At 36.7% G+C, this 15,757-nt stretch overlaps 1 long non-coding RNA gene across 1 annotated transcript in view; it reads right to left on the minus strand.

Moving 5' to 3' along the window:
* Positions 1–11,351, minus strand: part of LOC309627397 — a 34,852-nt gene extending 23,501 nt beyond the window's left edge. Inside the window, exon 1 of the long non-coding RNA XR_014243720.1 lies at positions 129–11,351. This is a non-coding gene — a long non-coding RNA (uncharacterized lncRNA). The remainder of the gene's footprint in view (positions 1–128) is intronic.
* Between the last annotated feature and the right edge of the window lie 4,406 nt (positions 11,352–15,757).

A 15,757-nucleotide genomic window follows, 5' to 3' on the forward strand; every position in this document is an offset into this window, starting at 1 on the left:
TCAGTAATTGTGGCTCACGGGCCCAGTTGCTCTGCGGCATGTGGGATCCTCCCAGACCAGGGCTCGAACCCGCGTCCCCTGCATTGGCAGGCAGACTCTCAACCACTGCGCCACCAGGGAAGCCCCACCTGTATGTTTTATAGCAACCTTATTCATAGTTACCAAAACTTGGATGCAATTAGATGTTCTTCATCTAAAAAAAATTGATGAATACACTGTGGTGAATCCATAAGATGAAATGTTATTCAGATTTATCAATAAAAGAAATAAGCGATCTGGCCTTAAAAAGACATGGAGGAATTTTAAATGCATATTACTAAGTGAAAGAAGCCAATCTGAAAGGTTACATACTGTATGATTCCAACTATATGACCTTCTGGAAAAGGCAAAACTATAGAAACAGTAAAAAGATCACTGATTGCCAGGGGTTAAGGGGAAGGGAGGGATGAATAGGTGGAACACAGGATTTTTAGGACAGTGAAAATACTCTGTATGATTTTATGATGGGGAATACATTTCATTATACATTTGTCCAAACCCATAAAGTACACAAGAGCATAGAGTGAAACCTAATGTAAACTATGGTTTTTGTATGATAATGATGTTTCATTGTAGGTTCATCAATTGTACCAAATGTACCACTCTAGTGCAGGATGTTGATAATGGGGATTGTGCATGTGTAAAGGTGGAACACTTCATATCTTCCAATCAATATGTCTGTGAACCTCAAGCTGTGCTAAAAGAAAAAAAGTTTATTAAAAAAACATGGAATCTCAGTCTCTGTAATGCCCATGCTTGTGGTAACATCTCATATCTCATTTAATGTCATTCTTCTTGCCCCCAGAGCTATCCGAATTCAATTTATTTAATAGCTATAGGCCTATTCAGATGTCTGTTTCTTCTTGTGTGAGTTTTGACATCTTGGATCTTTCAAGGAGTTGGTCCATTTCACCTAGGTTATCAAATTCATGGGCATAGAGTTGTTTATAATATTCCTTTATCATCATTTTAGTGTCCATGGGATCTGTGATGATGTCCCCTCTTTCATTTCGGGTATAAGTAATTTGTGCCCTCTTTCTTTTTGTCTTAGATAGACTGGCTAGAGATGTGTCAATTTTATTGACCTCTCCAAAGAAACAGCTTTTGGTGGTGTTGATTTTCTCTACTGATTTGCTGTGCTCAATTTAATTGCTTTCTGCTCTAATTCTTATTATTTATTTTCTTCTCTTACTTTGGATATAATTTGCTCTTCTTTTTCTACTTTACTAAGATGATTGATTTTAGTTCTTTCTTCTTTTCTGATGTATGCATTCAACAGCATAAATTTCCCACTAAGTACTGTCTTTGCTGCATCACACAAATTTTGATAAGATGTGTTTTTATTTTCATTTACTTGAAAATAATTTAAATTTCTCTTGATATTTCTTCTTTGACCCATGAGTTATGTATACACATATCATTTAATCTCCATGTATTTTGGGAGTTTCCAGTTTTTCCAGTTAATTCTCTGTTATTTGTTTCTAGTTAAATTCCATTGTGATCTGAGAGCAGACATTATTTGATTTCTATTCTTTTAAATTTGTTAAGGTGTGTTTTAGGCCCAGATTGTGGTCTATCTTGGTAAATATCTCATGTGAGCTTGAAAATAATGTTTTTTCTTCTACTGTTGGATGACATTGTCTATAGATATCCATTATATCCAGTTGATTGACGTTGTTGCTGAATTTGACTATGCCTTTACTGATTCCGGGTTTTCTGGATCTGTCCATTTCTGATAGAGAGGTGTTGAAATCTCCAACCGTGAGAGTGAATTCATCTATTTCTCCCTGTGATTCTATCAGTTTTTGCCTCATGTGGTTTGATGCTCTATTGCCAGGCACATACACGTTAAGGACTGTTATGTGTTCCTGGAAAAGTGATCCCTTCATCATTATGTAAAGCCCTTCTTTATTCCTAATAAATCTTCTTAATGTCTTCTCTGCCTAAAATTAATAAAGCTTCTCCTGTTTTATTTGCTTAGTATTATCATGGTATATTTTTCAACATCCATTTGGTTTCTAGGTATCTTTATATTTAAAGTGAGTTCCTTGCAGACAACATATAATTACATAGTATTTTTTTATTTATTCTGATGAACTGTTTTTTCATTAGATCATTGACAGTCAAAGTGATTATTAATATAGTTAGATATCTACCATATTTGTTACTGTTTTCTATTTGTTGCCCTTGTTCTTTGTTCCTATTTTTGTCTTCCTCTCTTTTCCTCATTTTTTGGTTTTAACTGATCATTTTATATGATTCCATTTTCTCTCCTTGCTTAGCATATCAGTTATACTTTCCTTTTAATTTTTTTAGTGGTTGCTCCCATTACTTCATATCCTATTAAGTTTCATGTTTTTCTGTAATCTTCTGCACATTGCAATCCTGAGTGAATTATTCTTTCTCTAACACCATTGTACTACTTATGACACTACAAGATGTTTTGAGGTAACTGAAATACAAATATAGACACCAAAAAGGCATTGTTTAATTATTGCTCAAGTAAAAATTCCATTCTTACACATGCATAACTTTCTTCCCCATGGTAATGTTAAAGCCATTTGTTGAAATTTAATACATACTATATTAATTGTGTCAGTGATGCATATCACAACCATGCTGAAACTCAGCAGGATTCAACAATGTTTTTAATAACCTCATGAGTCTGAGAGCAAGAGATTTATAATGACCTTGATTGGGTGTTGCTTTCAATCTCTGCCCAGTTCAGTTCCATGCCTGGGTTGGCTAGCTGTCAATTGATTTAGACTGTCCTTCCTTGGGTGACTGTGCTATTGGCATTTCAGCTCTTCTACACGTATCTCCAACCTCCTACATGTAACCTCAGGCATGTTTTAATGGAAATGGTAGAAACACAAATGCACAAGCAAATTATATAAAGGTGTTTTTAAGCCTCTTCATGACTTCGTCTACTCATATCCACTGGTCATGAGTCACAAAACCAAGTTCAGATTCAAGAGGTGAGGTAGATCTTGTCCATAATGGTTTGACACTGGAAAGTTATACAACAAAGGATATGGATTAAAGCAGGGCAAAAAAATTAGAGCCAAATACTTCAATTTTCCATATTCACTATCCTTTTTATTGGGTTGGCCAAAAAGTTCATTTGGGATTTTCTGTAAAATGTTAATGGAAAAACCCAAACGAACTTTTTGGCCAAGCCAATATTTTTAATCAGATTATGATGTATAGAGCACAAATGTTTTAAAAATACCAGTTAGTATTTTGCTTGAATTTTGCACAGAAAAATGACACCAAGACAATGACTGCAAAGCAAAAATGTATTTCCTACTTCTGATTTTTCTATTTCGAAAGACAGTTACTCAGAGGAACAAAAAAGTGTTCTAGAAATCTCAGTTTGGGTGCATCTTTTGTGTGTCTAAGAACAAGCACATTCAATAGTCAAGGCAAATCTCTAACTGCCCCACTCAGTTATGTAGGACATATTAAGTTTCTGTAACATGTCACATGGTGCTATCTCTTGACTTGTACATATATAAGTGTTTCAGTTGCAGTGCTGTGTAACTAACCGCCACAAATCTGAGTAGTCTGAAACAACGACATTTATTTTGCTCACTAATCTATAATTTGGGCAAAACTCTGTGGAGATAGCTCATTTCTGTCCCACATGGCATGAGCCAGCTCAACTAGAAGGCTGAGACTGGTTTGTTCACTTATATTTCCAGTGGTTGACACTAAGAAGACTCAAATGATTAGGTACTGAAATTTGAGGGGCTACTTGGACATCTCTTTCTAATGCCATGTGGCTTCTTTAATATGGAAACTTCATGATAGATGTACACCTATATGTCAGCTCACAGATCTCAAGGTCAGATCCCAAAAGAGAAGGAGAACCAGCTAGAAGCTGCATCACTTTTTGTTAGCCATGGAATCCATGAAGTGCCACTTCTACCACACGATGCATGTCACCATATATGATTCCTTTTTTGAGGGGACAACATTCAGAATTCACCTTTTGATGGGAAGAGTATCAAAGTTCTGAAAGACTATGTAACACCAGATATGTTGCTGTGGCCATTTTTGTAAAGTGCAATTAACCAGAAATGCTCTAAGACAAGAGCCCTGTCACAGTGCCCACCCATATGGCTAGAGCAAGCTGTTCCCTCCCAGCACCATTCCATGGACTCTAGCATTCCAACTGATGTTTTGTACCTTTTATACCCTATAAAACAGTCACTGTGTGCTTCATTTCTTGAGGACCCTGTTCTCTTACAGGACAAAAGTCCCAGTAAGGGCTAATCAGATAAACACAGTCACTGAACATGTACAATATTTTTAAAATACATTAAGTTGTTGATATGTAGAAAAGAAAATGTATTATTCCAGATTATATGGTGATGGATTTGAACTATCCTACTGAAGAAAATTGATTATCAGTTTCATAAAACAAATCTGAAGTTAACTTATTTATTGCTTATAATTTCTCCCTAAAACTGTCCCCCCCCACCAGAAGGTATGATCCAAGAGAACAGGAACCTGTACGTTTTGTTTTTACCAGTGTATTCCCAGTACACAGAACAGTTGAATGAATTACTGAATTAAAAGCAAAATCAATTATGACTACAAACAAATAAGGGAGTTATTAGAGAAGGCCAGACTTTACACACAATGGATAACAAGAAAATCTGTTTTGCCAACAATTTGACAAAACTTGGATTAGAGGTCCCGCTATGGAGCAAATTTCTTTCTCTCTGCAGGCAAGACAACTGAGGTCATTTTATTTGGACTCTTCATGAGTTAAGACACATACTATACTAAAAAATGAATGGATCCTTTCAATTATATTCCTCGGGTCTGAAAAAATACTATAGAAACTTCTAGGGTGCTTATAAAAACATATTTAACTAGGCAGGAATCCAAAGACTCTTCACTGTCTCTGAAAGCTCTTAAAAGCTTAGATAAGCCATTTCTATTTCTATAAGAAGTTTTACCAGTTCTATTTATGACTTGGACCAAGGATTATGTGGCAACAGAGTACACTTAAAGTGAAGGCTCTAAACATCTGTCTCTGAGAGATTGTTTCAAGTGAACTATGGATGTGAAATTTAAACAACTGAAGTATCATAGGAATACCACTCCTTTTTATTTAATTGGAGATGATTATTAACATTCTAATGCAAATCTTTGTCACTTAAGATTAAGATTTTGAATTCTATAAGGAAACTAGTTACATTGATGTGAATAAGCTTTTTACTCCTCTCATTTAGCATGAGACGGGGAAGAGAGTAAAAATGTCAGAGGAAGACACACCTAGATTTATATCACAGTTCCAACAACTACTACTTGAGTGTCTTTGGATAAAGTACCTAATCCTCATGAACCTCAATTGTTTTTCCCATTTTTTGGTTGCACCTATAAAACTTAGCACACAATTTGGCTTTTAAGATTAAATGAAATAGCATATTTAAGCATAAAACTGTGCCCAGTTAATAAATAGCAGCTGATCTCCAAATTCCTACTTATCGTAGATGCTTAATATTAAATAAATTACACACTTTTCCTAATAAAGGAATGAGAAGTGGGTAAGCAATCATAAACTACTGAAGTACCAATCACTGGGGGCTTGAGAAAGTTGTACATAGTGAGACCAGTTTCTCCTGAACAAAACCGCTGAGGAGTACTGGATTTTAGAGGAATTCGTGGAATAAAGAAATATTTATTCAGCTCACACAACGTGACAGGAACTATGGCAAGCAAGATAATGTGCCCCAGAGCAGAACTCCTCAGAATCAGAATCCATCATCACATTTTAATAAATATCTCAACAGTCTCTTCTGCAACAATGTGAGTTTTTATAATGTGAATCAGCTCACATGCACTTGATAAATAAGATACTGATGTCAGCATAATGGAGAAGTTACATTAGTTTAAAAGGGATTCTTCCTTGCCAGTTAATTCTGCAGTGATATCAGCTAAGCACAGCAAGTAGTTGAGGAAATTGTCCTGTACATCAGTCTTGCCCACTGTCCTCCCAGGGCTCAGATTGACCACCTGTTCTGTTCTGGGAGACGTTTTCCTGATTTGTATATATTGTAACCTTGTCCTCATGACACAGTCATCCCAGAAATTTTTTAAATAAGTTTTCTTAAACTACTTACCTCTTTTCTTTTTAAGGTAAAGCCCTATATTTTCCAGAGCAGGTTTTTTTGTTTGTTTGTTTCTGCAGGATTTAACATGTTTTCTTTAAGCTGCTATTTTTATTTGGATTATAGCTGTGTTTTATTAGCATTCTGTTTACAATAGGTTTTGGAGTGATCTGCATCAGTCCTATTTTTCCCATGAGCCCCATTTTTCATGCACAATTTTTCAGAATATAAGATTTTTAAGAATGCTATGTCTCTATATAGAAGAAATTTAGTTATTACCTCCCATAAAAGCCAGAAAAATGGAAGTTACACTTGATATTTTACTTATCAGTCTTTCTCTAAGAATTGAACATCAACTTCTAACAACACAGGCAACCATCCTGCAACAGTCAGTCCTTTCTACTGGATGTTTTCCTCCTGGATGCCTGGGTTCAGGGCATCTCCTAGGCAGTCCCCAACGCCCTCTGCTTTATATCACAATACTGCTTACATTCTAATATTATTTCCCATTGGTTTCTCAAGTGCATAGATTCTCTCTATAACAGTTGTAACAGTTTATTACTACTACCTTGTACAGCCTACATCACAGTGCCTGGCACACAGTAGGGGTTCAAAAAAGTGGTTCCAGAATGGCGGAATTCATAGACGTGCCCACTGTGCGCACATCAGCAAGGACACAGAAGCTTCATCAAAAGTGTCCACACTCACTACTATATATAAAATAGGTAGCCGATAACGACCTACTGTATAGTACAGGGAACTCTACTCAATACTCTGTAATGGCCTATATGGGAAAAGAATCTAAGAAAGAGTGGATATGTGTATATGTATAACTGATTCACTTTGCTGTACACCTGAAACTAACACAATATTGTAAATCAACTATACTCCAATAAAAAAAAGTGTCCACACTCACAGTTAGTATAATCACATCATCACGATCATTACCATTAAAATTCAATTGCATATGATATTTTTTAGCTTTTGTAAGTTATTGAATTCCCACCATTTCCAGTATCCAGCTCCATTTTACAGCAATCAGTCTTAAGGTAAGTTTCTATCACCAGTTTTCAGGTAGGTGGTTAAATGTGAGGGCCAGAGGGTCAAAGCAGTTTGTCCACAGTTGTACATACACTTAATAGCACTGATGCCCTCAGAACCCGTGTCCTACTTCTCAGGCCAGACCTTCCAGGATCACTTCAATTATTCCCAGGGACTCCTGCTCAGTAAGACTTAATGAAAGGATTATTTAGGACACAAGATTTTGATTCCTGACACATTATCCTTTCTGTTCCCATGGGCTAAATAGACCAGGAATTAACATATTTTGTATGGATTAAAGCTTCCATTTAAATCTCTGTGGAGAAGGTCTTAGAGCATTGTGTTCTCTTCCATGCATGCTGATTTGAGGAAAGCAGGAGAGAGAATAAATGCTTATTTGTTGACATTTTGGTTTTGGTAAATAAAGTGACCTTTATCTTCAGTCACACACTTGAATTTAAGTAAAGATAAATGAAAGCCTGGCTAAAAGCCAAGTATATTTTGAATGAAGTATGCCTTGTTCTCAGAGGAAAATGCTCATTACTTCTTCCTTCAGGCCTACTTTCCTTTAAAATATCCAGATAATCACGAAAGATAGATTAGATAAACAATTCCTGACCCAACAGTTTCATTTTTCTTTTCAAAAGCATTGATAATAGAATTCTTTCAAAAAAGCAAGTTCCTTGAGCAGATGTAAAACATCAAAGACTCTGGCCCAGCATCTTTGTGCATTTCTTCAATGGAGATGCATGCAGTGGTCCAGGCACTGTGCTAAGTGGCGGGTCTTCACAGAAGGCAAGAGACACAGTAATAATTTAGGCTTTTTAAAAGAAGCAAGACATAGTCCATTATTTTTATATCTGTTTTAAGAGGATCTTCACTGACAGGTAATATTAAACCTACAGGCATAGATTCAGCTTTTATCTAGATAAACATGAGCTGTGCATTTGCTTGATGTCAGAGAAGTTTTGGTAAGGAACCAAGTACTGATTATCTTTCAGAACAAGCCAATGGACTTTTCAAATGAGCTCAGATGTCTATCTTTTCTAACACCAACCTGCCCATACATATCTATTATAGGTTATGCTCTCATTCTAATTTTTAGGGGAGAAAGATTTGTATTTTATCTGCTCCAGAGATAGTTCATAGAGTTACAAGCGTCCTTGCTCAAGTCTCGCTTTTACCTCTGTTTTGCTTCCTGTACCCTGTTCCAGACCCTCTCCAGGAACTTGGATCTTCCTTTGATGAAATATGGCTGTGATTACTGTCCTTAGCAGAGAGGTGACACAAAAAGGCCTCACATACTTATGTCTCATTCTCAAAATTTTCTACTATTCCATTAATACATGACTAGTGTGCATGAGTGGCAGAAAGAGAGAGAGAGAGAGAGAGAGAGAGAGAAACCCCTTCTTTAATTTTTGATATTGCCAATCCCTCCCCTCTTTGGAGCATTTCAACATCTACACATAGAACTTGGTATCCCTCTAGGATCCCCACCACTCCCTTCACCCAGACAATGGCACATAATAATCCACAGAGTACACTGTTTGGTCTCTGAGGGATTATTCTGAACACCCCATAGGGTTTTATCAGAGTAGTCCAGGAGTGGGTCTGTGATGTTTAATTTTATGTGTCAGCTTGACTGGGCCACAGAGCACCAGATATTTGGCCAAACATTATTCTGGGTCTGTGAGGGTGTCTATAGAGGAAATTAACATTTAAATTTGTAGACTGAGTAAAGCAGATTGCCCTCCCAGTGTGGGCAGGCTTCATCTAATCCACTGAAGGCCCGAATAGAACCAAAAAGCAAAGTAAGAGAAATCACTTTCTCTGCCTGACTCTCTACAAGCTGGGACAGTGGCCTTGTATTATCTTTGGACTTGGACTGGACCTTAAACCATTGGCTTCTCCGTCTTCTCAAGTCTTTGGACTCAGACCAGAAGTACAGATTTAGGGACTTCTTAGCCTCCATAATCATATGAGCCAATTCCTTATAATAAATTTCTCTCTCTCTCCTCTCTCCTCTTTCTGTCTCAATCTCTCTGTCTACCTGTCTCTCTCTGTCTTTCTCTCTTTCAGAGAGGGGGATAGAGGGATAGAGATGATAGAGATAGAGACAGAGATAGAGATATTCATATCCTATCTGTTCTGTTTCTCTGCAGAATACTAACACAGGGTCCAATCCCACTAGAAGTACTACAGCCAGTGTGAGGTGAAAGTATGTGCCTTTTAAAAAAATTTCTTCTGGCAACTTTTAATTATTGGGCAAAGCACACACACTTGCACTTACGTATATACTACAAATACCTTGTGAAACCATATAAAGAAGAGAACTATTTTTTCAAAGATCATGTAATCCACAGACATTCCTATGGGCCACAAATAGAGTATATCTTTCACATTACCCGACAGAGTAGCTTTAGTTCCATTCTTTATCCTTCTCCTTTTCCATATTCATTTTCAGCCTGTGCGCTGGAAATTTTAATTTTAGTCTTTATTTGTAATACTTTTTTCAAAAACTTGGAGCCATCAACACTCCCCACCCCCAATATAAGCAGTCACTTCTTCATTCTACACCAGCTGGGCAGAAGCTTTGCAATTTGAACCTTTTCCCCTTAGAGATAGAAATTGAATTATTTGACACTTGTGTTTTTCCTCCCAAAAAACTCCATATGTGAAAGGGAAACAACATAATAAGAGTTTATTTTGCCCATTCCAGAGAAAACCTTCATGGGTCCCAGAATCTCAGAGCTTCATGACAGACTGTCCTTACACTCAGGCCTGTGCATACCCCTGCTGGCTGGATGATACTTACTGTCACAAATTCTATGACTGTATCATTATGACAATATGAGCACACTGAGGACAGGGATTTGATCAGTTTTGTTCTTTATCTTATGCCCAGCTCTTAACACAGGGCCTACACATAATTTTTACTCCCTAAATAAGCTCAAATGAATTGCAATAATTCATACATTCAAGACATTTCCTAAGGGCACATTAGTGCCAGAAACTGTGAGAAAAAAGTGAGTAGAATGTGCAGGAAAGAATACTGAGATGAATAAAGTAGTCTTAAAGTCCAGTCACAGACATAGAACTAAAATGCCAAGTGTTGGTTAAAGAAAAAGAAATAGTGTCTAGGAACTTCTATGGCCCAGCATCATTTTCTGTTTTGCAGCTCATATTTGAAAGACAGATTGCATTTTTTTTCTCAGCTCATCTTCCTTTTTCTTTTTTTTAACATCTTTATTGGAGTATAATTACTTTACAATGGTGTGTTAGTTTCTGCTTTATAACAAAGTGAATCAGCTATACATATCTCATCTTCCTTTTATGTGCTATTAAACAATGAGGCTGAACATTTTATCCTATTTTCATCAAAAATTTTAGTTCTAAAGTTTTCAATGAATAGAAGCATTAGAATTGAATTATAAGAAGAATAGATGTACCACAGTAGTACTACAGTAATTTCAGAGTGATTTTTTTTTAAAAGATAGATTATTAAATTTAACCACATTGTGTCATGTGGTTATTAGTCTACTTGGTATTCATCTTCAAATACTATTTTTTTTAATGAAAGAAATGCCAATTCAGCCATTTGGGGATATTTATTATAAGGGTGGTTTATGGGAAAACAAACTACCTGTTGTTAAAGGATTTTAAATCTATTAAAGTGGATGACAGAAAGAGAGACGGAGTGAATATCGTCAAAAATTATACATTGTTTCCTGGAGAGTAACTAAGAAAATTGGAGTCATTAGAATTTAAAGATTATTTCCAATAAATATTAGTGGGTTCAAAAGAGTTGAATGGGAAATTTAAGAGAGGTAAAGACACAAAAATTAACTCCCATGTGAAAGTAAACTTTAAATTTTGTAATATCTTGTTTGCAAATTCAGTCTGGTGTTTTCTTGTCAAAGAACATAAAAGTAATAAAAATAATTAATATTTGCTTAACATTTGTACTATGTCAAGTTCTGTGCTGATTATAAATGATCAAATTCAAACTTCAAAACAAACGTATGAGGTGTTTACTTCTTATGCCTATTTAATGAATGGGCTATAGTGGCAAGTTCATACTGGTTAGGTAACAGTACAAGGCCAGGAAGAGTCAGAACTTAGGTTTAAAACTGTTCAGTCAACTTTCTTTTTTTTTTTTTTTTTTAAACATCTTTATTGAAGTATAATTGCCTTACAATGGTGTGTTAGCTTCTGCTTTATAACAAAGTGAATCAGTTATACATATACAATATGTTCCCATTTCTCTTCCCTCTTGCATCTCCCTCCCTCCCACCCTCCCCATTCCACCCCTCTAGGTGGTCACAAAGCACCGAGCTGATCTCCCTGTGCTATGCGGCTGCTTCCCACTAGCTATCTATTTTACATTTGGTAGTGTATATATGTCCATGACACTCTCTTACCCTGTCACATCTCACCCCACCCCCTCCCCATATCCTCAAGTCCATTCTCTAGTAGGTCTTTGTGCAACTTTCTTATTCATCAGGTTAAATTGCCTCTCACAGTGGAAAAGAGGGAGAAAAAAGGAGGAAGGAGTAGAATGAAAGATTGTAGGTAAATGCATGGCTCTGAGGGACATTTTTTGTCCTCGATTCTGTCAGTTCAGGCAGCAATTTGTATTTAAAGCATCAATCTCTTGCTCACTAATTTTGGACCTTACAACGACTCTCATTCTGGTCCCTCTTCTTGGTTCTGAGCCCTGGTATTTCATAAATATCTCAAGCATGCTCCACTGTCACACAGCAATGCCAGCATACTCCTACCTTCTTACCCCAACTCCCAGAACCTCAGCCCAGGACATTGTTCCAGGCCTTCCTAGGTGCCTAGAATGAGCATTCAAGGGCATTTTAATCACTGGACAGTCCATTGCAAGTATCTCTAGAAAGTTCATCAAATGGCCTCATGCCTTAAGTCTCCATGTTGCCTTCCATGCACTAACAAGCAGACAAACAAAACAAAACCAAAAATTTACATACAAAAGATAGTTCTCAGTGAATCAGAAGAGTTGCCTAGTTTTATTATTGTTTTTAGTTAAGTATTCCAGCTGTGACTGTAGAGTGGCCAGCCTTTTTTTAATCAATCAAAAACCTTTTTTGGCTCACTTTGCAGAAAGAAACAGATTTGCCACTGCTGTTTCATTTTGCTTTTCATTTGTGCTATTGTCCATAAATCCTTTTCAGACTCTTAAAAGTAAGCAAAATATAGCTTTGCCAACCCTGTGGAGTATCAGATATGGGATTACATTTATCTGCTGTTTTAGACTGCCCAAGTCCAGCACTTTTATGTAATTATTTCCCTTGATTATTGAATCATATTTCCAAGATTCAACTCTTAACAGAGAATATCAAAGAAGAATTTCTTTAAAAAGGAGAAACACATTGGCTTTTGAAAGAGAAAATATTATTATGTTTCTCTGTACTTCCCTAATGTTTATTTTCAAAGAAATAGTGTACTGCAATCAAGAGTTAATAGAGGAAAACATAGGCAGAACACTCTATGACATAAATCACAGCAAGATCCTTTTTGACCCAGCTCCTAGAGAAATGGAAATAAAAACACAAATAAACAAATGGGACCTAATGAAACTTAAAAGCTTTTGCACAGCAAAGGAAACCATAAACAAGACCAAAAGACAACCCTCAGAATGGAAGAAAATATTTGCAAATGAAGCAACTGACAAAGGATTAATCTCCAAGATTTACAAGCAGCTCATGCAGCTCAATAACAAAAAAATGAACAACCCAATCCAAAAATGGGCAAAAGACCTAAATAGACATTTCTCCAAAGAAGATATACAGATGGCCAACAGACACATGAAAGAATGCTCAACATCATTAATCATTAGAGAAATGCAAATCAAAACTACAGTGAGGTATCATCTCATACCGGTCAGAATGGCCATCATCAAAAAATCTACAAACAATAAATGCTGGAGAGGGTGTGGAGAAAAGGGAACACTCTTGCACTGTTGGTGGGAATGTAAATTGATACAGCCACTATGGAGAACAGTATGGAGGTTCCTTAAAAAACTACAAATAGAACTACCATACGACCCAGCAATCCCACTACTGGGCATATACCCTGAGAAAACCATAATTCAAAAAGATTAATGTACAACAATGTTCATTGCAGCTCTATTTACAATAGCCAGGACATGGAAGCAACCTAAGTGTCCATTGACAGATGAATGGATCAAGAAGATGTGGCACATATATACAATGGAATATTACTCAGCCATAAAAGGAAATGAAATGGAGGTATTTGTAATGAGGTGGATGGAGTTAGAGTCTATCATACAGAGTGAAGTAAGTCAGAAAGAAAAAAACAAATACAGTATGCTAACACATATATATGGAATCTAAGGGAAAAAAATAAAAAAGGTCATGAAGAACCTAGTGGCAAGATGGGAATAAAGACACAGACCTACTAAAGAATGGACTTGAGGATATGGGGAGGGGGAGGGGTGAGATGTGACAGGGTGAGAGAGTGTCATGGACATATATACACTACCAAATGTAAAATAGATAGCTAGTGGGAAGCAGCCACATAGCACAGGGAGATCAGCTCGGTTCTTTGTGACCGCCTGGGGGGGTGGGATGGGGAGGGTGGGAGGAGATATGGGAACGTGTGTATATGTGTAGCTGATTCACTTTGTTATAAAACAGAAACTAACACACCATTGTGAAGCAATTATACTTCAATAAAGATGTTTAAAAAAAAAAAAGAGTTAATAGACAATGTTCAGAAACCAAGTGTATCATTTTTATAAACAAATATCCATCTGAAGGAATAGTTTGATAAATGGAGTTTCAGATCTCTGATGATATGGAGTTGGGTGTTCTGCTGCAAAAGAATAAACTCAATAATACCAGGTGACTGTAAGTATGGAGTAGAGTCATAATTCGATCTGGACCTCTGGGTCACGGTACAACTTTCCTGGGTCTTAGTCATTTTTGTGTTTGTGGGTCGTTTCTTCAACTAAACAATAAAATTGCATTTTATGATTGTTTTCATATAAAGGTGAATGTAATCCAGGCTGGTTATGTTAATTTATTTTTCTGATTTTACAATAAATTAAAGCATTCTTGTGTACCTTTAAACTTATCACGGGTCCTAAGATGCTATGGCATCTTACCTACTGAACCTAATGGGTAAGTTGGCACTCCTGGCTTGGTTCAGGGTCAAGGTAGGAAGCTACACACATAGTATGGTTTAGATGTCATTTTGAGATTCTGACTTTCCAAACAGCCCAGCTTATTTTAGCACAGCTCTCACTTGATAGTTGGTCTAAGATATTTAGTTTTTACATTGCTCATTTGAATAGAGATCTGTGGACAGTATGAAGGTATGATTCAACCTGAGGCAATAGGAGTTTTCAAGATGCATTTTCTTGTTAGTTCGGTGGATCTCTCAAATTTAGTTTTTTCAAATGATTTAATCAGGACCTTTGAAGGAATAGGGTTCAGACATTACAGGTTGGCATGGGAGTGATTGTGCAGAGGCTCTGGAAAACTGGGAAAGTGGTATCTAGAGTATGCTCCTGTCCATTTCCAAAACCTGCTGTATCTACAGTCTTTCTCAACTCAGTTAATATCAATCCTGTCCTTCCAGATGTTCAGTCAAAACCTTGGAGACATCCTTGACTCTTTTCTTTTTCTCATATGCCACATCAATCAGTTAAGAAATCACATCATCTCTACTTCAACAAAGACTCAGAACACTTCTCTCTAATCTCATTGCTATCACTTTCTGGATTATCGCAACAGTCTCCTAATTGGTCTCCCAGTTTGTATCCTTTCTCCTCTCCTGGCCCTTCTCAACACAGAGGCCAAATATTTCTTTTAAAAAGTAAGACATTCGTCTGTTTCATACTCTTTGATGCCAACCTTTTTGGCCAAAAGTAACAGCCCACGTCTTTACAATGCCTTACACAGCTGGACACAGTCTGGTCCCTCTTTTCTTCCTAATGTCCCCTCTTATTTCTCTCCTCCATGATCACTACATGCTAGAACTATAAGGCTTCTGGAATCCTCTCTCTGTCTCAGGCCTTGGCATTGAATGTTCCCTCAGATTCCCTTGTTGGTCCATCTCTTCCCTCCTTCAAAGCATGCCTATGTCACTTTCTCAGTGAGACTGATAGCATCCACCATTTTTAACCTCTGCCCTAGACTCCTTAATTCTCTTCCCAGATCTATTTTGCCACAGCATTATAACCTCTTAACATAACATATTTTATTATCTATTATTTATTGGTTACTATTTGTCTCCCCCAAAACAGAGATTACTGTCTGATTTTATCGCTGATGTATTCTTAGAACCTAGGACCATTCCTGACACATAACAGACATTCAATACATATTTATTAAGTGATTGGAATAAATGATTGTGGGGACACAAGACTGATGGGTACATAGTCAGTTGGACCTTGTGCATTGTCTCCTAAAGGAATAGGGTGTTTGGTCAGTTTTAATGTATTACCTGGGAATGGTGCTGGAAACTAGTCTTATAAAAATGATCTTTTTCTTTATACAGTT

Source organism: Balaenoptera borealis (genome assembly GCF_965194805.1).
Source record: "Balaenoptera borealis genome assembly, chromosome: 4".
Lineage (NCBI taxonomy): Eukaryota > Metazoa > Chordata > Mammalia > Artiodactyla > Balaenopteridae > Balaenoptera > Balaenoptera borealis.